The following is a 21332-nucleotide window of genomic DNA, read 5'->3' as shown; positions in this document are numbered from 1 at the left end:
GGTTTTTTGGAAGGGACATCCTGCGTGACACTGCAGTGCCACTCCTAGATGGGCCCGGTGTTTGTGTCGGCCACTAGGGTCGCTTATCTTACTCACACAGCGACCTCGGTGCAAATTTTAGGACTAAAAATAATATTGTGAGGTGTGAGGTATTCAGAATAGACTGAAAATGAGTGTAAATTATGGTTTTTGAGGTTAATAATACTTTGGGATCAAAATGACCCCCAAATTCTATGATTTAAGCTGTTTTTTAGTGTTTTTTGAAAAAAACACCCGAATCCAAAACACACCCGAATCCGACAAAAAAAATTCGGTGAGGTTTTGCCAAAACGCGTTCGAACCCAAAACACGGCCGCGGAACCGAACCCAAAACCAAAACACAAAACCCGAAAAATTTCAGGCGCTCATCTCTAGTGTATACCCGGCTTAACTGCCATGTTACAGGCTTTGTTTGAATAAAAATGACAGGAGCTGATTGGTTAGTACTTTATCTCTCTCCACTGTATTTTTCTCCAAGGGTTGAAACATCTCCCCTGTAGTAAAAGGCCTAAGCCTAGGGCTGGAAGTAATCACTTTCCTTTGAGCTAGGGCTGGTGATGTGTGTGTGTGTGTGTGTGGGGGGGGGGGGGGGAGTTATGCGATCAACTATATTTTAATTATTATTATTATCATCATCCTTTATTTATATGGCGCCATAAGGGTTCCGCAGCACCTAACAATGTACATGCACACATGAGCACACAAGAAATCACCGAATTACATTACAAGACTAGGCAAAACAAGTACATGATTTATAAACATCGTTGCATCATTGGTCATAGCACTCACCTAAGCAGCAGGGTGGCAGAAGCCACTGGTTAGGTGCCATGTAAGGAAGCAAGGTGTAGGTGATGGTATTAGTAGGGAAGCCAAAGCACATGGGGGAAGAGAGTCCTGCTCATGAGAGCTTACATTCTAAAGCAGGCATTCCCAACCTCGGCCCTCCAGCCACACTAGCAGTGCACCTACAGTATGCTCAACCATGGATATCACTAAAACCTGGAATGCTACATACCTCCCAACTTCTTAAGACTCCAAAGCTGGACCTGGCGCGCCAGAGGCACACCTGCTGCTGAAAAGGGGATGGGGCCTCTTGAGGAGGGACAGGGGCCCGGTAGAAAGGGGCAAGGTCTTGCCACACAACCCCAGTTTTCTCTAACGTCCTAGTGGATGCTGGGGACTCCGTAAGGACCATGGGGAATAGACGGGCTCCGCAGGAGACTGGGCACTCTTAAAAAAAGATTAGGTACTATATCTGGTGTGCACTGGCTCCTCCCTCTATGCCCCTCCTCCAGACCTCAGTTAGAATCTGTGCCCGGCCAGAGCAGAGGCACCTAGTGGGCTCTCCTGAGCCTGCTAGAAAAGAAAGTATTTGTTAGGTTTTTTATTTTCAGTGAGCTTCTGCTGGCAACAGACTCACTGCTACGAGGGACTGAGGGGAGAGAAGCCAACATACCTGCTTGCAGCTAGGTTGTGCTTCTTAGGCTACTGGACACCATTAGCTCCAGAGGGATCGAACACAGGCACCTGTCCTCGGTCGTCCGTTCCCGGAGCCGCGCCGCCGTCCCCCTCACAGAGCCAGAAGCACTGAAGTCCGGAGAAGACAGAAGACGTCGAAATCAGCGGCATGAAGACTCCGGTCATCACATAAGGTAGCGCACAGCACCGCAGCTGTGCGCCATTGCTCCCTCTGTACACCACACACTCCGGTAACTGTAGGGTGCAGGGCGCTGGGGGGGAGCGCCCTGGGCAGCAATATTAGTACCTTTTGGCAAAATATACACATAAATACAGTCCCAGACTGTATATGTGTAAAACCCCGCCATTTTTTCCTCACAGAATAACGGGACAGAAGCCCGCCGATGAGGGGGCGGAGCTTCTTCCTCAGCACTAACCAGCGCCATTTTATTTTCACAGCTCCGCTGGAAGTCGCTCCCCAGGCTCTCCCCTGCAGTATCCAGATACAACAAGGGCAAAAGAGAGGGGGGGGCACATAAATTTAGGCGCAAAAAGGAACATTATTGTGTTTATATCAGCAGCTACTAGGTGAACACATCTGATAGTGTCATCCCTGGGTAATTATAGCGCTGTGGTGTGTGCTGGCATACTCTCTCTCTGTCTCCCCAAAAGCCTTTGTGGGGTCCTGTCCTCAGTCAGAGCATTCCCTGTGTGTGTGCGGTGTGTCGGTACGTCTGTGTCGACATGTTTGATGAGGAAGGGTACGTGGAGGCGGAGCAAGTGCATATGAATGAGGTGTCGCCGCCGAGGGCTCCGACGCCTGACTGGATGGATATGTGGAAGGTGTTAAATAATAATGTAAACTCCTTGCATAATAGGTTGGATAAAGCTGAAGCCTTGGAACAGTCAGGGTCTCACCCGGTGCCTGATCCCACAGCTCAGAGGCCGTCGGGGTCTCATAAGCGTCCACTATCCCAGTTAATTGACACAGATGTCGACACGGAGTCTGCCTCCAGTGTCGACTATGATAATGCAAAGTTACAGCCAGATTGGCAGTAAAGTATTCAATATATGTTTATTGTAAAAAGATGATTTGCATGTCACTGATGACTCATCTGTCCCTGCACAAGGGTACACAGATGTAAGGGGAGGAAAGCTGAGGTAATGTTCCCTCCTCTCATGAGGAAAAAGAGCGGGAATCTCCAGGCAACAGTCTGCAGCCTCACACAAAGATTTCTCAGAAAGTATCCTTTCCCCACTAGGGCCAGGATAAGATAGGAATCTTCCCCTAGGGTGTCACAAAAGGCAGCCCTGAGGTTACAGCTATTCTCAGGGATCCTGCAGATAGCATACACATGCTGGTACAGACAGGTACCTTATCAGCAGAGATAGAGACCCTAGTATGTATATAGAAATATAGACTTATGTATGGGGATATATATATAGATATATATATATATGTATATATTTAAGATGCTGTCTTGAGAGATATGTATAAAACATATAAAACATGCCATAGAGACATGAGTACACTGGGTCCTAGTGTCAAAGCTATGTCGATCTCTGCTTGTCGTGTCCTGTACAATATGCAATGGACATATGATGCCGCCTTAAGAGGCATATGAAACGCTGAGGATTGTGTTGAGAAGGGTTTGGTCTCCACGGCTATATCTGGGAAATTCTGATATTTTGCCTTATATCCCTGCACGGCCTAGGAAAGCACGACATTATTAAATGCAGCTTTTCGAATAAAGAAACAAGAAAGTCCGAGATGCGTCCTTTCTTGTCAGAGCCGGGGGCAGAAAAAACAGAAGTCCTCCTCGGCCTCTACAAAAATAGACCGCATGTCGAGGCGGAACTAGGCCAGTAGGGGGCACGCCTTCGGAAGTTCAGCCACAAGTGGGTTCGCTCCCTATTATATCCCTGGGCAATAGATATTGTGTCTCAGGGATACAAGCTGGACTTTGAGAAATGCCCACTCACCGATGACCCTGCCGTCTCCCCCCCCACGAGAGGGAAACAGTGTTAACTGCAATTCAAAAATTGTATCTTCAACAGGTGGTGGTCAAGGTTCACTTCCTTCAACAAGGAGGGGGTTGTTATTATTATTATTATTATTATTATTATAAATGACCATGTGGTAGGCCCGAAACCAGATGGTTCGGTCAGACCTATATTGAATTTAAAATCCCTGAGCATATACCTGGAAAGGTGCAAGTTCAAGATGGAATCGCTAAGAGCGGTAGTTGTAAGCTGGAAGGGTGACTCGGGACATATAGGATGCATACCTTCAGGTCCCCATATATCCACCTTGTCAGGCGTACCTCAAAATTGCGGTACGGGATTGCCATTGCCAATTTCAGATGTTGTCGTTTGGTCTCTCCACGGCCTGGAGAATATTCACCAAGGTAATGGCGAAAATTATGGTGCTCCTGCGGAAGCAAGATGTCACTATTATCACGTATTTGGACGATCTCCTCATAAAAGCGAGATCAAGAGAGCAGTTGCTGAACAGCGTATCACTTTCTCTGACGTCCTAAGTGGATGCTGGGGACTCCGTCAGGACCATGGGGATTAGCGGCTCCGCAGGAGACAGGGCACAAAACTAAAGCTTTAGGATCAGGTGGTGTGTACTGGCTCCTCCCCCTATGACCCTCCTCCAAGCCTCAGTTAGGTTTTTGTGCCCGTCCGAGCAGGGTGCAATCTAGGTGGCTCTCTTAAGGAGCTGCTTAGAAAAAGTTTTTAGGTTTCTTATTTTCAGTGAGTCCTGCTGGCAACAGGCTCACTGCATCGAGGGACTTAGGGGAGAGAAGTTCAACTCACCTGCGTGCAGGATGGATTGGCTTCTTAGGCTACTGGACACCATTAGCTCCAGAGGGAGTCGGAACACAGGTCTCACCCTGGGGTTCGTCCCGGAGCCGCGCCGCCGACCCCCCTTGCAGATGCTGAAGATTGAAGGTCCAGAAACCGGCGGCAGAAGGCTTTTCAGTCTTCATGAAGGTAGCGCACAGCACTGCAGCTGTGCGCCATTGTTGTCACACACTTCACACCAACGGTCACGGAGGGTGCAGGGCGTTGCTGGGGGCGCCCTGGGCAGCAATGTATAATACCTTATTCTGGCTAAAAATACATCACATATAGCCCCTGGAGGCTATATGGATGTATTTAACCCCTGCCAGGTCTCAGAAAAACGGGAGAAGAAGCCCGCTGAAAAGGGGGCGGGGCCTATTCTCCTCAGCACACAGCGCCATTTTCCCTCACAGAAATGCTGGTGGGAAGGCTCCCAGGCTCTCCCCTGCACTGCACTACAGAAACAGGGTTAAAACAGAGAGGGGGGGCACTTATTTGGCGATATGTATATATATATTAAAATGCTATAAGGGAAAAACACTTATATAAAGGTTGTCCCTGTATAATATAGCGTTTTTGGTGTGTGCTGGCAAACTCTCCCTCTGTCTCCCCAAAGGGCTAGTGGGGTCCTGTCCTCTATCAGAGCATTCCCTGTGTGTGTGCTGTGTGTCGGTACTTGTGTGTCGACATGTATGAGGACGATGTTGGTGAGGAGGCGGAGCAATTGCCGGTAATGGTGATGTCACTCTCTAGGGAGTCGACACCGGAATGGATGGCTTATTTAAGGAATTACGTGATAATGTCAACACGCTGCAAGGTCGGTTGACGACATGAGACGGCCGGCAAACCAATTAGTACCTGTCCAGGCGTCTAAAACACCGTCAGGGGCGTTAAAACGTCCTTTTACCTCAGTCGGTCGACACAGACACGGACACTGACTCCAGTGTCGACGGTGAAGAAACAAACGTATTTTCCTTTAGGGCCACACGTTACTTGTTAAGGGCAATGAAGGAGATGTTACATATTTCTGATACTACAAGTACCACAAAAAAGGGTATTATGTGGAGTGTGAAAAAACTACATGTGGTTTTTCCTGAATCAGATAAATTAAATGAAGTGTGTGATGATGCGTGGGTTTCCCCCGATAGAAAATTATTGGCGGTATACCCTTTCCCGCCAGAAGTTATGGCGCGTTGGGAAACACACCTTAGGGTGGATAAGGCGCTCACACGCTTATAAAAACAAGTGGCGTTACCGTCTCCAGATACGGACGCCCTCAAGGAGCCAACTGATAGGAGGTTGGAAAATATCCTAAAAAGTATATACACACATACTGGTGTTATACTGCGACCAGCGATCGCCTCAGCCTGGATGGGCAGCGCTGGGGTGGCTTGGTCGGATTCCCTGACTGGAAATATTGATACCCTTGACAGGGACAGTATTTTATTGACTATAGAGCATTTAAAAGATGCATTTCTATATATGCGAAACTCTGGCATCAAGAGTAAGTGCGATGTCCATATCTGCCAGACGATGTTTATGGACACGACAGTGGTCAGGTGGTGCAGATTCCAAACGGCACATGGAAGTATTGCCGTATAAAGGGGAGGAGTTATTTGGGGTCGGTCCATCGGACCTGGTGGCCACGGCAACAGCTAGAAAATCCACCTTTTTTTTTACCCCAAGTCACATCTCAGCAGAAAAAGACATAGTCTTTTCAGCCTCAGTCCTTTCGTCCCCATAATATCTGCCCAGGGATAGAGGTAAGGGAAGAAGACTGCAGCAGGCAGCCCATTCCCAGGAACAGAAGCCTTCCACCGCTTCTGCCAAGTCCTCAGCATGACGCTGGGGCCGTACAAACAGGTGCGGTGGGGGGTCGTCTCAAGAGTTTCAGCACGCAGTGGGCTCACTCGCAAGTGGACCCCTGGATCCTACAAGTAGTATCCCAGGGGTACAGATTGGAAATTCGAGACGTCTCCCCCTCGCAGGTTCCTGAAGTTTGCTTTACCAACGTCTACCTCCGACAGGGAGGCAGTATTGGAAACAATTCACAAGCTGTATTCCCAGCAGGTGATAATCAAAGTACCCCTCCTACAACAAGTAAAGGGTTATTATTCCACACTATATTGTGGTACTGAAGCCAGACGGCTAGGTGAGACCTATTCTAAATGGAGTCACTCAGAGCAGTGATAGCGAACCAGGAAGAAGGGGACTATAGGGTGTCCCTGGACATCAAGGATGCTTACCTCCATGTCCAAATTTGCCCTTCTCACAAAGGGTACCTCAGGTTCGTGGTACAAAACTGTCACTATCAGTTTCAGACGCTGCCGTTTGGATTGTCCACGGCACCCCGGGTCTTTACCAAGGTAATGGCCGAAATGATGATTCTTCTTCAAAGAAAAGGCGTCTTAATTATCCCTTACTTGGACGATCTCCTGATAAGGGCAAGGTCCAGAGAACAGTTGGAGGTCTGAGTAGCACTATCTCAAGTAGTTCTACGACAGCACGGGTGGATTCTAAATATTCCAAAATCGCAGCTGTCTCCGACGACACGTCTGCTGTCCCTAGGGATGATTCTGGACACAGTCCAGAAAAAGGTGTTTCTCCCGGAGGAGAAAGCCAGGGAGTTATCCGAGCTAGTCAGGAACCTCCAAAAAACCAGGAAAAGTGTCAGTGCATCATTGCACAAGGGTCCTGGGAAAAATGGTGGCTTCTTACGAAGCGATTCCATTCGGCAGATTTCACGCAAGAACTTTTCAGTGGGATCTGCTGGACAAATGGTCCGGATCGCATCTTCAGATGCATCAGCGGATAACCCTGTCTCCAAGGACAAGGGTGTCTCTTCTGTGGTGGCTGCAGAGTGCTCATCTACTAAAGGGCCACAGTTATGCATTCAGGACTGGGTCCTGGTGACCACGGATTCCAGCTTGAAAGGCTGGGGAGCTGTCACACAGGGAAAAAATTTCCAGGGAGTGTGATCAAGTCTGGGGACTTCTCTCCGCATAAATATACCGGAGCTAAGAGCAATTTACAATGCTCTAAGCTTAGCAAGACCTCTGCTTCAAGGTCAGCCGGTATTGATCCAGTGGGACAACATCACGGCAGTCGCCCACGTAAACAGACAGGGCGGCACAAGAAGCAGGAGGACAATGGCAGAAACTGCAAGGATTCTTCGCTGGGCGGAAAATCATGTGATAGCACTGTCAGCAGTTTTCATTCCGGGAGTCGACAACTGGGAAGCAGACTTCCTCAGCACGACCTCCACCCGGGAGAGTGGGGACTTCATCGAGAAGTTTTTTCCACATGATTGTGCACCGTTGGGAAAGACCAAAGGTGGATATGATGGCGTCCCGCCTGAACAAAAAACTGGACAGGTATTGCGCCAGGTCAAGAGACCCTCAGGCAATAGCTGTGGACGTTCTGGTAACACCATGGGTGTACCAGTCGGTGTATGTGTTCCCTCCTCTGCTTCTCATACCAAAGGTACTGAGAATTATAAGACGTAGAGGAGTAAGAACTATACTCGTGGCTCCGGATGGGCCAAGAAGGACTTGGTACCCGGAACTTCAAGAGATGCTCACAGAGGACTCAGAGCCTCTGCCGATAAGAAGGTACTTGCTTCAGCAAGTACCATGTCTGTTCCAAGACTTACCGCGGCTGCGTTTGACGGCATGGCGGTTGAACGCCGGATCCTAAGGGAAAAAGGCATTCCGGAAGAGGTCATTCCTACCCTGGTCAAAGCCAGGAAGGAGGTGACCGCACAACATTATCACCACATGTGGCGAAAATATGTTGCGTGGTGTGAGGCCAGGAAGGCCCCACGAAGAAATTTCAACTCGGTCGATTCCTGCATTTCCTGCAAACAGGAGTGTCTATGGGCCTCAAATTGGGGTCCATTAAGGTTCAAATTTCGGCCCTGTCGATTTTCTTCCAGAAAGAATTGGCTTCAGTTCCTGAAGTCCAGAAATTTGACAAGGGAGTACTGCATATACAACCCCCTTTTGTGCCTCCAGTGGCACTGTGGGATCTCAACGTAGTCCTGGGATTCCTCAAATCACGTTGGTTTAAACCGCTCAAATCTGTGGATTTGAAATATCTCACATGGAAAGTGACCATGATGTTGGCCCTGGCCTCGGCCAGGCGAGTGTCAGAATTGGCGGCTTTGTCTCACAAAAGCCCATATCTGATTGTCCATTCGGACAGGGCAGAGCTGCGGACTCGTCCCCAGTTTCTCCCTAAGGTGGTGTCAGCGTTTCATCTGAACCAGCTTATTGTGGTACCTGCGGCTACTAGAGACTTAGAGGACTCCAAGTTGCTAGATGTTGTCAGGGCCCTGAAAATATAGATTTCCAGGACGGCTGGAGTCAGGAAAACTGACTTGCTGTTATCCTGTATGCACCCAAAAAACTGGGTGCTCTTGCTTCTAAGCAGACGATTGCTAGTTGAATGTGTAGTACAATTCAGCTTGCACATTCTGTGGCAGGACTGCCACAGCCAAAATATATAAATGCCCATTCCACAAGGAAGGTGGGCTCATCTTGGGCGACTGCCCGAGGGGTCTCGGCTTTACAACTTTGCCGAGCTGCTACTTGGTCAGGGGCACACCCTGGCTGAGGAGGACCTGGAGTTCTCTCACTCGGTGCTGCAGAGTCATCCGCACTCTCCCGCCCGTTTGGGAGCTTTGGTATAATCCCCATGGTCCTGACGGAGTCCCCAGCATCCACTTAGGACGTCAGAGAAAATAAGATTTTACTTACCGATAAATCTATTTCTCGTAGTCCGTAGTGGATGCTGGGCGCCCATCCCAAGTGCGGATTGTCTGCAATACTTGTACATAGTTATTGTTACAAAAAAATCGGGTTGTTATTGTTGTGAGCCGTCTGTTCAGAGGCTCCTACGTTTGTCATACTGTTAACTGGGTTTAGATCACAAGTTATACGGTGTGATTGGTGTGGCTGGTATGAGTCTTACCCGGGATTCAATATCCTTCCTTATTGTGTACGCTCGTCCGGGCACAGTATCCTAACTGAGGCTTGGAGGAGGGTCATAGGGGGAGGAGCCAGTACACACCACCTGATCCTAAAGCTTTAGTTTTGTGCCCTGTCTCCTGCGGAGCCGCTAATCCCCATGGTCCTGACGGAGTCCCCAGCATCCACTACGGACTACGAGAAATAGATTTATCGGTAAGTAAAATCTTATTCTCTCTGGAAGTGTAACGGCAACGCGGCTGAATTCTATATATTCCAAAGTCTCAGTTGGTTCCTACAGCTCATCTGCCTCTCCTAGGCATGATCCTAGACACAGATCAGAAAAGAAAGCTAAATGCAGTGGTAGACAAGTTGCATAACTGAACAAATTAGTTGATGACTATAAATAGAAGATTAATAATTTAAACAATAAACACATTTAAGATTCACATTAAATAGCTCAAATTCAGTGATAGAAAAAAGAGCCGTGTACGGTAGTGAGTAAAACACAAATAGAAAGCCCAGTGTTGGGAATTATAGTCCAGCCAATGAATGTAAATGGTTTATGTCTATAAATAATTAATCAATAGTTCCTGACAATAAATAGATTAATAAATACAGTGATAGAAAAACATACGTGGAAAGTAAAGTCACCAGTATCCAAGAGACATCTCACTGTTTGTGTAGTTGTGTTATTGCACAGCAAGGCCATTAATAGGTTGGCTGCCACTCATGGGGGCGAGGCTATACCACTTTGGGAGTTCTCAGTGGACAGTGGTGGTCATTCCGAGTTGATCGCTAGCTGCATTCGTTCGCTGTGCATCGATGAGGCAAAAAAACGGCACTTCTGCGCATGCGTATGGGGCGCAATGCGCACGCGCGACGTACTATTGCAACGAACGATGTAGTTTCCCACAAGGACTGGTGAAGCTTTTCAGTCACACTGGATGCCGCTGAGTGATTGACAGGAAGTGGGCGTTACTGGGTGTCAACTGACCGTTTTCAGGGAGTGTTTGAAAAATCGCAGGCGTGCCAGGAAAAACGCAGGCTTGGCTGGGCGAACGCAGGGTGTGTTTGTGACGTCAAAACAGGAACTGAATGGTCTGAAGTCATCGCAAGCGCTGAGTAGGTTTTGAGCTACTCTAAAACTGCACAAAAAAACTTTGTAGATGCTCTGCGATCCTTTCGTTCGCACTTCTAAGCTAAAATACACTCCAGGTGGGAGGCGACATAGTGTTTGCACGGCTGCTAAAAACTGCTAGCGAGCGATCAACTTGGAATGACCACCAGTGTGTGCTGTAGTAAAGCGAAGGCAAATGCTGGTGGGGGTGTGGTTGTGTCTTTTGGGGGTGTGGTTATGCCTCCCTTAAACTAGGGGTGAGATAATTGAACCTGTAACATTGATGTTATCAACGTTTTCTCCATTGGAACTTTACCAATGATGGCAGTTAAATGTCCCCCGCAATAAATTGGTGGTTTGAAAAACAAACAAACATTGATTTTTGTGCCTGGAAACATCGGTTTCTTTTATATAAAATGCATGATCTCCAAATGCAAGGGTGGACTATGGCTAGCCTCTATCTCTTCATATGCATTGCCTCTTTCTTACACTTTATTATATCGTTCGGTGTGTATGCACTATTTAGTTTGGCCAGGAGTTCAAGGGCGAACACTAATGATATCGCTCACGGAGCACATCGTTTAGTGCACAGGTTCTCAAACTCGGTCCTCAGGAGCCCACATGGTTCATGTTTTGCAGGTCACCTGTAGATTTTTAAACGGTGACAGTTGGTGATACACAGTGCAGCTGCTGGGTGACATGGAAAACGTGAACCACGTGGGGTCCTGAGGACCGAGTTTGAGAACCACTGGCTAGTGTATACCCGGCTTAACTGCCATGTTACAGGCTTTGTTTGAATAAAAATGACAGGAGCTGATTGGTTAGTACTTTATCTCTCTCCACTGTATTTTTCTCCAAGGGTTGAAACATCTCCCCTGTAGTAAAAGGCCTAAGCCTAGGGCTGGAAGTAATCACTTTCCTTTGAGCTAGGGCTGGTGATGTGTGTGTGTGTGTGTGGGGGGGGGGATGGAGTTATGCGATCAACTATATTTAAATTATTATTATTATCATCATACTTTATTTATATGGCGCCATAAGGGTTCCGCAGCACCTAACAATGTACATGCACACATGAGCACACAAGAAATCAAAGAAATCACTGAATTACATTACAAGACTAGGCAAAACAAGTACATGATTTATAAACATTGTTGCATCATTGGTCATAGCACTTACCTAAGCAGCAGGGTGGCAGAAGCCACTGGTTAGGTGCCATGTAAGGAAGCAAGGTGTAGGTGCTGGCATTAGTAGGGAAGCCAAAGCACATGGGGGAAGAGAGTCCTGCTCATGAGAGCTTACATTCTAAAGCGGGCATTCCCAACCTCGGCCCTCCAGCCAGACTAGCAGTGCACCTACAGTATGCTCAACCATGGATATCACTAAAACCTGGAATGTTACATACCTCCCAACTTCTTAAGACTCCAAAGCTGGACCTGGCGCGCCAGAGGCACACCTGCTGCTGAAAAGGGGATGGGGCCTCTTGAGGAGGGACAGGGCCTCGGTAGTGATAGTGTAGGAGCTTCCGCAGTATAGCAAATATATATTGATTCACGCTTTTTCGCATTTATTAAGATATTTACTGTTAATCACAAAATGGGTTCATGTGTCCTTAAGAAAAATGTGCAGAGCTGGTCAGAATACTATTTCTCTATCGTCCTAGTGGATGCTGGGGTTCCTGAAAGGACCATGGGGAATAGCGGCTCCGCAGGAGACAGGGCACAAAAAGTAAAGCTTTCCGATCAGGTGGTGTGCACTGGCTCCTCCCCCTATGACCCTCCTCCAAGCCTCAGTTAGATTTTTGTGCCCGGCCGAGAAGGGTGCAATCTAGGTGGCTCTCCTAAAGAGCTGCTTAGAAAAGTTTAGCTTAGGTTTTTTATTTTACAGTGAGTCCTGCTGGCAACAGGATCACTGCAACGAGGGACTTAGGGGAGAAGAAGTGAACTCACCTGCGTGCAGGATGGATTGGCTTCTTGGCTACTGGACATCAGCTCCAGAGGGACGATCACAGGTACAGCCTGGATGGTCACCGGAGCCTCGCCGCCGGCCCCCTTGCAGATGCTGAAACAAGAAGAGGTCCAGAATCGGCGGCAGAAGACTCCTCAGTCTTCTAAAGGTAGCGCACAGCACTGCAGCTGTGCGCCATTTTCCTCTCAGCACACTTCACACGGCAGTCACTGAGGGTGCAGGGCGCTGGGAGGGGAGCGCCCTGGGAGGCAAATGAAAACCTATTTGGCTAAAAAATACCTCACATATAGCCTCCGGGGGCTATATGGAGATATTTAACCCCTGCCAGAATCCACTAAAGAGCGGGAGACGAGCCCGCCGTAAAAGGGGCGGGGCCTATCTCCTCAGCACACAGCGCCATTTTCCTTACACAGCTCCGCTGGTCAGGACGGCTCCCAGGTCTCTCCCCTGCACTGCACTACAGAAACAGGGTAAAACAAGAGAGGGGGGGCAAAATAGTGGCAAAAATTATATTATAAAAGCAGCTATACAGGGAGCACTTATTATAAGGCTATCCCTGTCATATATATAGCGCTTTGGTGTGTGCTGGCAGACTCTCCCTCTGTCTCCCCAAAGGGCTAGTCGGGTCCTGTCTTCGTTAAGAGCATTCCCTGTGTGTCTGCTGTGTGTCGGTACGTGTGTGTCGACATGTATGAGGACGATATTGGTGTGGAGGCGGAGCAATTGCCAAATATGGGGATGTCACCTCCTAGGGGGTCGACACCAGAATGGATGCCTTTATTTATGGAATTACGGGATAGTGTCAACACGCTAAAGCAGTCGTTTGACGACATGAGACGGCCGGACAATCAATTAGTGCTTGTCCAGGCGCCTCAAACACCGTCAGGGGCTGTAAAACGCCCTTTGCCTCAGTCGGTCGACACAGACCCAGACACAGGCACTGATTCCAGTGGCGACGGTGACGAATCAACCGTATTTTCCAGTAGGGCCACACGTTATATGATTTTGGCAATGAAGGAGGCGTTACTTTTAGCTGATACTACAGGTACCACTAAACAGGGTATTATGTGGGGTGTGAAAAAACTACCTATAGTTTTTCCTGAATCAGAAGAACTAAATGAGGTGTGTGATGAAGCGTGGGTTGCCCCCGATAAAAAGATGCTAATTTCAAAGAAGTTATTGGCTTTATACCCTTTCCCGCCAGAGGTTAGGGCGCGCTGGGAAACACCTCCTAGGGTGGACAAGGCGCTCACACGCTTATCTAAACAAGTGGCGTTACCCTCTCCTGAGACGGCCGCACTTAAAGATCCAGTAGATAGGAGGATGGAAAATATCCAAAAAAGTATATACACACATACAGGTGTTATACTACGACCAGCTATAGCGACAGCCTGGATGTGCAGTGCTGGAGTAGCTTGGTCAGAGTCCCTGATTGAAAATATTGATACCCTGGATAGGGACAATGTTTTACTGTCTTTAGAGCAAATAAAGGATGCATTTCTTTATATGCGTGATGCACAGAGCGATATCTGCACACTGGCATCACGGGTAAGTGCTATGTCCATTTCGGCCAGAAGAAGTTTATGGACGCGACAGTGGTCAGGCGATGCGGACTCAAAACGGCATATGGAAGTTTTGCCGTATAAAGGGGAGGAGTTATTTGGAGTCGGTCTATCAGATTTGGTGGCCACGGCTACAGCCGGGAAATCCACCTTTTTACCTCAAGTTACTCCCCAACAGAAAAAGACACCGACTTTTCAACCGCAGCCCTTTCGTTCCTTTAAAAACAAGAGAGCAAAGGGATATTCATATCTGCCACGAGGCAGAGGAAGGGGGAAGAGACAGCAACAGGCAGCTCCTTCCCAGGAACAGAAGCCCTCCCCCGCTTCTACAAAAGCCTCAGCATGACGCTGGGGCTTCTCAAGCGGACTCGGGGGCGGTGGGCGGTCGTCTCAAGAATTTCAGCGCGCAGTGGGCTCACTCGCAGGTAGATCCCTGGATCCTGCAGATAATATCTCAGGGATACAGGTTGGAACTAGAGACAGATCCACCTCGCCGTTTCCTGAAGTCTGCTTTACCAACGTCCCCCTCCGAAAGGGAGACGGTCTTGGAAGCCATTCACAAGCTGTACTCTCAGCAGGTGATAGTCAAGGTACCTCTTCTACAACAAGGAAAGGGGTATTATTCCACTCTATTTGTGGTACCGAAGCCGGATGGCTCGGTAAGACCTATTCTAAATCTGAAGTCATTGAACCTGTACATAAAGAAGTTCAAGTTCAAGATGGAGTCACTCAGAGCAGTGATAGCGAACCTGGAAGAAGGGGACTTTATGGTATCCTTGGACATCAAGGATGCGTACCTCCACGTTCCAATTTACCCCTCACACCAGGGGTACCTCAGGTTCGTCGTACAAAACTGTCACTATCAGTTTCAGACGCTGCCGTTCGGATTGTCCACAGCACCTCGGGTCTTTACAAAGGTAATGGCCGAGATGATGATTCTTCTTCGAAGAAAAGGCGTATTAATTATCCCATACTTGGACGATCTCCTGATAAGGGCAAGGTCCAGAGAACAGCTAGAGATGGGATTAGCACTGTCTCAAGAAGTGCTAAAACAGCAGGGGTGGATTCTGAATATTCCAAAATCCCAGTTAATGCCAACAACTCGTCTGCTGTTCCTAGGGATGATTCTGGACACGGTTCAGAAAAAGGTTTTTCTCCCGGAGGAAAAAGCCAAGGAGTTATCCGAGCTTGTCAGGAACCTCCTAAAACCAGGAAAGGTGTCTGTACATCAATGCACAAGAGTCCTGGGAAAAATGGTGGCTTCTTACGAAGCAATTCCATTCGGCAGATTCCACGCAAGAATTTTCCAGAGGGATCTGTTGGACAAATGGTCAGGGTCGCATCTTCAGATGCACCAGCGGATAACCCTGTCTCCAAGGACAAGGGTATCTCTTCTGTGGTGGTTGCAGAGTGCTCATCTATTGGAGGGCCGCAGATTCGGCATACAGGATTGGATCCTGGTGACCACGGACGCCAGCCTGAGAGGCTGGGGAGCAGTCACACAAGGAAGAAACTTCCAGGGAGTGTGGACGAGCCTGGAAACGTCTCTTCACATAAACATTCTGGAACTAAGAGCAATCTACAATGCTCTAAGCCAGGCAGAACCTCTGCTTCAGGGAAAACCGGTGTTGATCCAGTCGGACAACATCACGGCAGTCGCCCATGTGAACAGACAGGGCGGCACAAGAAGCAGGAGTGCAATGGCAGAAGCTGCAAGGATTCTTCGCTGAGCAGAGAATCATGTGATAGCACTGTCAGCAGTGTTCATCCCGGGAGTGGACAACTGGGAAGCAGACTTCCTCAGCAGACACGACCTTCACCCGGGAGAGTGGGGACTTCATCCAGAAGTCTTCCACATGCTGGTAACCCGTTGGGAAAGACCAATGGTGGACATGATGGCGTCTCGCCTCAACAAAAAACTGGACAGGTATTGCGCCAGGTCAAGAGATCCGCAGGCAATAGCTGTGGACGCGCTGGTAACGCCTTGGGTGTACCAGTCGGTGTATGTGTTTCCTCCTCTGCCTCTCATACCAAAAGTATTGAGAATTATACGGCAAAGAGGCGTAAGAACGATACTAGTGGTTCCGGATTGGCCAAGAAGGACTTGGTACCCGGAACTTCAAGAGATGATCACGGAAGATCCGTGGCCTCTACCTCTAAGGAGGGACTTGCTTCAGCAGGGTCCCTGTCTGTTTCAAGACTTACCGCGGCTGCGTTTGACGGCATGGCGGTTGAACGCCGGATCCTAAAGGAAAAAGGCATGCCGGAAGAAGTCATTCCTACTTTGATTAAAGCAAGGAAGGAAGTAACCGTGTAACATTATCACCGCATTTGGCGAAAATATGTTGCGTGGTGCGAGGATCGGAGTGCTCCGACGGAGGAATTTCATCTGGGTCGATTCCTACATTTCCTGCAATCAGGATTGTCTATGGGTCTCAAATTGGGATCTATTAAGGTTCAAATTTCGGCCCTGTCGATTTTCTTCCAGAAAGAATTGGCTTCAGTCCCTGAAGTCCAGACTTTTGTTAAGGGAGTGCTGCATATACAGCCTCCTGTGGTGCCTCCAGTGGCACCGTGGGATCTCAATGTGGTTTTGGACTTTCTAAAATCTCATTGGTTTGAACCACTAAAAAATGTGGATTTGAAATATCTCACATGGAAAGTGACCATGCTACTAGCCCTGGCTTCAGCCAGGAGAGTGTCAGAACTGGCAGCTTTATCTTACAAAAGCCCATATCTGATTTTCCATTCGGACAGGGCGGAACTGCGGACTCGTCCGCATTTTCTCCCTAAGGTGGTGTCAGCATTTCATCTGAACCAGCCTATTGTAGTGCCTGCGGCTACAAGTGACTTGGAGGACTCCAAGTTACTGGACGTTGTCAGAGCATTGAAAATATATATTGCAAGGACAGCTGGAGTCAGAAAATCTGACTCGTTGTTTATATTGTATGCACCCAACAAGATGGGTGCTCCTGCGTCTAAGCAGACGATTGCTCGTTGGATCTGAGGCACAATCCAACTTGCACATTCTGTGGCAGGCCTGCCACAGCCTAAATCTGTAAAGGCCCACTCCACAAGGAAGGTGGGCTCATCTTGGGCGGCTGCCCGAGGGGTCTCGGCATTACAACTTTGCCGAGCAGCTACGTGGTCAGGGGAGAACACGTTTGTAAAATTTTACAAATTTGATACTCTGGATAAGGAGGACCTGGAGTTCTCTCATTCGGTGCTGCAGAGTCATCCGCACTCTCCCGCCCGTTTGGGAGCTTTGGTATAATCCCCATGGTCCTTTCAGGAACCCCAGCATCCACTAGGACGATAGAGAAAATAAGAATTTACTTACCGATAATTCTATTTCTCGGAGTCCGTAGTGGATGCTGGGCGCCCATCCCAAGTGCGGATTATCTGCAATAATTGTACATAGTTATTGTTAACTAATTCGGGTTATTGTTGTAGGGAGCCATCTTTCAGAGGCTCCTCTGTTATCATACTGTTAACTGGGTTTAGATCACAAGTTGTACGGTGTGATTGGTGTGGCTGGTATGAGTCTTACCCGGGATTCAAAATTCCTCCCTTATTGTGTACGCTCGTCCGGGCACAGTACCTAACTGAGGCTTGGAGGAGGGTCATAGGGGGAGGAGCCAGTGCACACCACCTGATCGGAAAGCTTTACTTTTTGTGCCCTGTCTCCTGCGGAGCCGCTATTCCCCATGGTCCTTTCAGGAACCCCAGCATCCACTACGGACTCCGAGAAATAGAATTATCGGTAAGTAAATTCTTATTATTTGCTGAATATCTTGTTTTAAAGCATGACTTGTACAAGACAAATGCAACATTAAATGTATCCAAGGCGGACAAAGCAACACCAGATATATCCAAGGCTAATTGAGAAGAATGTTGAAAGAAATCTTTTGAGTTTATGTCCGAAAGACTGATAAACGAAACAATAACCATTTTCAAGGCTGTTCTAGTTGCCACTTGGAACATTGTATGACAATCGATGTATTTCAAGACATACATGGTGTATTCTGATTGGCTAAAATGTATTGGCAAGCGTGATTTTGTTTAAGCTATAAATAATAAAGCTGTGACGGCCCCTAGCAGGTCATTTATGATTTGTTTAGGTTACACATCAACTTGTGTCATCTTATCATTCATTGACCTCCAACCGGTTGCTAAAGGAACAGAATTCTGACTGATGACTGCAGAGAGTTTATAGACCAGACCTGAATAGGTTAACATACCCTAACATTTGGGAGCATCGTCCGGGGATATTCCAGCATCTCCTCCACTGGCAACAAATCCTCTGATCTTTCAGGAACCGCTGATAACAAAAACCGGTAAGTGAGATTTAATGTGTAGATTTCTACCTGCTCACTTGGCTCAGCGTTTCTTGAATGCATCTGAGAAAGTTCAGTCGAGAAGATCAGAGAATATCTTAAAGAGCCCAGTATCAGTCAGAAGAAGACATTTTTTTTAAGGTAAAATATATATTGTGATGTTATATTGTTGAATTGTGGGTAAATATCTTCAGCTAATTTGTCACAAGTGTACAGGGGGAATTAATCAAATATTCAGAAAAAATTTACATTTTTAAAAGGTGGCGTATGGCCAAGGTGTATTCTAATGCTGATAAACAGTTTGAATTGATAAATAACCAAAGAGGTGTATGCAAATCTTGTACCTGTGTTTTTGTGTTAAGAAAATACAAAGGGTCTGTAGCACCGAGATTGGTGGCAATTACAAGCACTGAAGTCTCATTTGGTTATGTGGAAAATGATGATGAATTTTATTGTACAATAGGTTGTCATTTTGAAAAAGGGAATTGTTGGAACATTACATTGAGAATGATTGGTCTAACATCATAACCTGTTGGCCTAGGAACCACATAATCCCAGGTCTAAGACCCATTTGCCCGTGCAGCCTCAAACAGCTGCCGTGCACACAGATAACAGATATAGCATTTACTATCATCCTTGTTTTTTGGATCCTTGCACTGTTGTATGTACTCTGTCAACATGCTTTTGAAAAGGTGGTGGGGGGGGGAGTCGGGGTGTCTGCTGAATAATGAAACCAGTGTCAGTAACTAGATTCTCCTGCACACATTGTACTGTATATATTGTATGTCCCTATGCAAGACAGATAAGGGGTAGGATTGGGTCAGTAATAAAGAACAGCTACTGTCTGAAAGAGACACAAGGTGAACGTATTCCAAGAATAGTGGGGAGTTTACCAAGAACACAAGGAACAACAGGGGTACTGGTACAAGCAGGAGTCTATATAGGCAGGGGGATAGACCCTTGGAGTGACTTAACAATAATATTAGGGACGCATCTCAGTGATCCAGAAGAAATAATCTATTATGCAGGTCTCACTTGGGGAGCAGTACTAATAGATTTTCCACCAATACAGGGAGGAAGGGGCAACACTACTACCCCAGTCATTTGTCCACAGACGGATTTAAGGAGCTCTTTAGGTACAAGGATAGAAGAAATTCTTCAGAGTCAGCGTCTTGCAAGGAGATTTTAAGTCCCTCATAAGGAGTTACTAAAATACCACATCAGGAGGGGTTCCGCGCACGTTCACCCAGGCATGGGAGCGCAGTCTGTAAAGATGTCAGGGCCCGACAAACCTGTGGATATTGTTAGTAACAGGGAGGGGAGTCAGTCCCTCCATTGGTTACCGGTATTCTACCGTATTAAATATAAAATACTTTTACTCACATACAAGGCTATTAACCAAACTGCACCAACATACATCTCTTCACTCATCTCAAAATATCTCCCTACCCGACCTCTCCGCTCTGCACAAGATCTACGTCTCTCATCCACACGTATTACTTGTTCACACTCAAAATTACAGGACTTTATCCGGGCTTCACCCACTCTGTGGAATGCCCTCCCACGCACAGTAAGACTCGCCTCTAGTCTCCAAACCTTTAAATGTTCCCTGAAAACTCACCTCTTCAGACAAGCCTATCAAATTCCAGACCCACCGACATAACCTTCAGTGCTTCCCTATCTAATTACATCCTCTGTAGAATATTCATAACATCACATATCTTGTCTTTCTTTAGTCTCACACCCTCCTGACACTTGGATAACTTTGTGGGGTATCATCATACAACCCATTAAGAACCTAGCAATCTGGTGGACCATTATGCAATAGGTAGCATCTATCCTTGTGTATCTATGCCTATTTCCCTATAGATTGTAAGCTTGCGAGCAGGGCCTTCCTACCTCTGTCTGTTTTTACCCAGTTTTGTTCTATTACTGTTGTTCTAATTGTAAAGCGCAACGGAATATGCTGCGCTATATAAGAAACTGTTAATAAATAAATAAAAGAATGCCATACCGAAGGTAACAGTTCACGTTGTCCAGGAACAAAGCAAGTGGAAAATCAGAAGCCCAACGCAAGGGGCCACAGGAAGGAACTCAAAAGAAGGAACCAAGCAAGATGACAGAAAGTGTTATTTCTGCAAGCAAAAAGGAAATTTCAAGAAGAATTGCAGAAAATACAAGGAATGGTGTGAAAACCAGCAAGAAAAACCTAAAGCATGAAGAAGTGGCTTCCCGAGGTACCTCCCTGCCAAAACACCATCTGAACAAGAAAATGATCAAGTGACCCTTGTACTGCCAACAGGTCACCAATATCAATGCATTATAGACTCGGGAGCAAGCCGAACAATTTTAAAGCAGCAAGAGGTACCAAGTGAATTAATAACCACTGAGACCTAGTCCAGCAACAGCACCTCCACACTATACCCCACCCCTATACCCAGACATGCATGCACACCCAGGTACCCCTAGTATGAACAGAATTGAATCATCTGCAAGCTCACTAGCAGTGAAATTGAAAAGAGATGAAACAGGAAAATAGAACAACGTTTGAAAGTGGAAAGATGTACATGACAAGACTTAAGAGATGGTGTCATGCACAGACACTCAGGGCACCAGCAGCCCCAGACTTGAGTCCATCAGAACTTACTATGATAAAGTCACTATACGACACACAAGATGATAGAATATGAGGGTGTGCAACTCCCGTGTCGGCAACAGTGTACTCAAGTCACCACTGGCAGTTCGATAAAAGTGACTTTACCCACAGAAGACACAAGGGTTTCAAGAGCTGTTTTTATGCACAACCAGATTCCTCTACGTTTACTTACAGATCAGGCCATTGCAACGACTGGATTGGGAGGTTAAGCCCTACCCCTGCAAGAAAGCAAAGATGTAACCTGAAATACAAGCGGCTATACAAGTCTATCTCTCACAGGAAAAGTAAGACAAAGAGGAACAACAACTCCCAGCGTGAACATCATTATGTTGAACATCAGCCTGGGTGGACTTGGACTAAGAAGATGACATGCCAGCA

Source organism: Pseudophryne corroboree, chromosome 2 (assembly GCF_028390025.1).
Source record: "Pseudophryne corroboree isolate aPseCor3 chromosome 2, aPseCor3.hap2, whole genome shotgun sequence".
In the NCBI taxonomy this organism is placed as follows: domain Eukaryota; kingdom Metazoa; phylum Chordata; class Amphibia; order Anura; family Myobatrachidae; genus Pseudophryne; species Pseudophryne corroboree.
Note: the sequence above shows the minus strand (reverse complement) of the source record.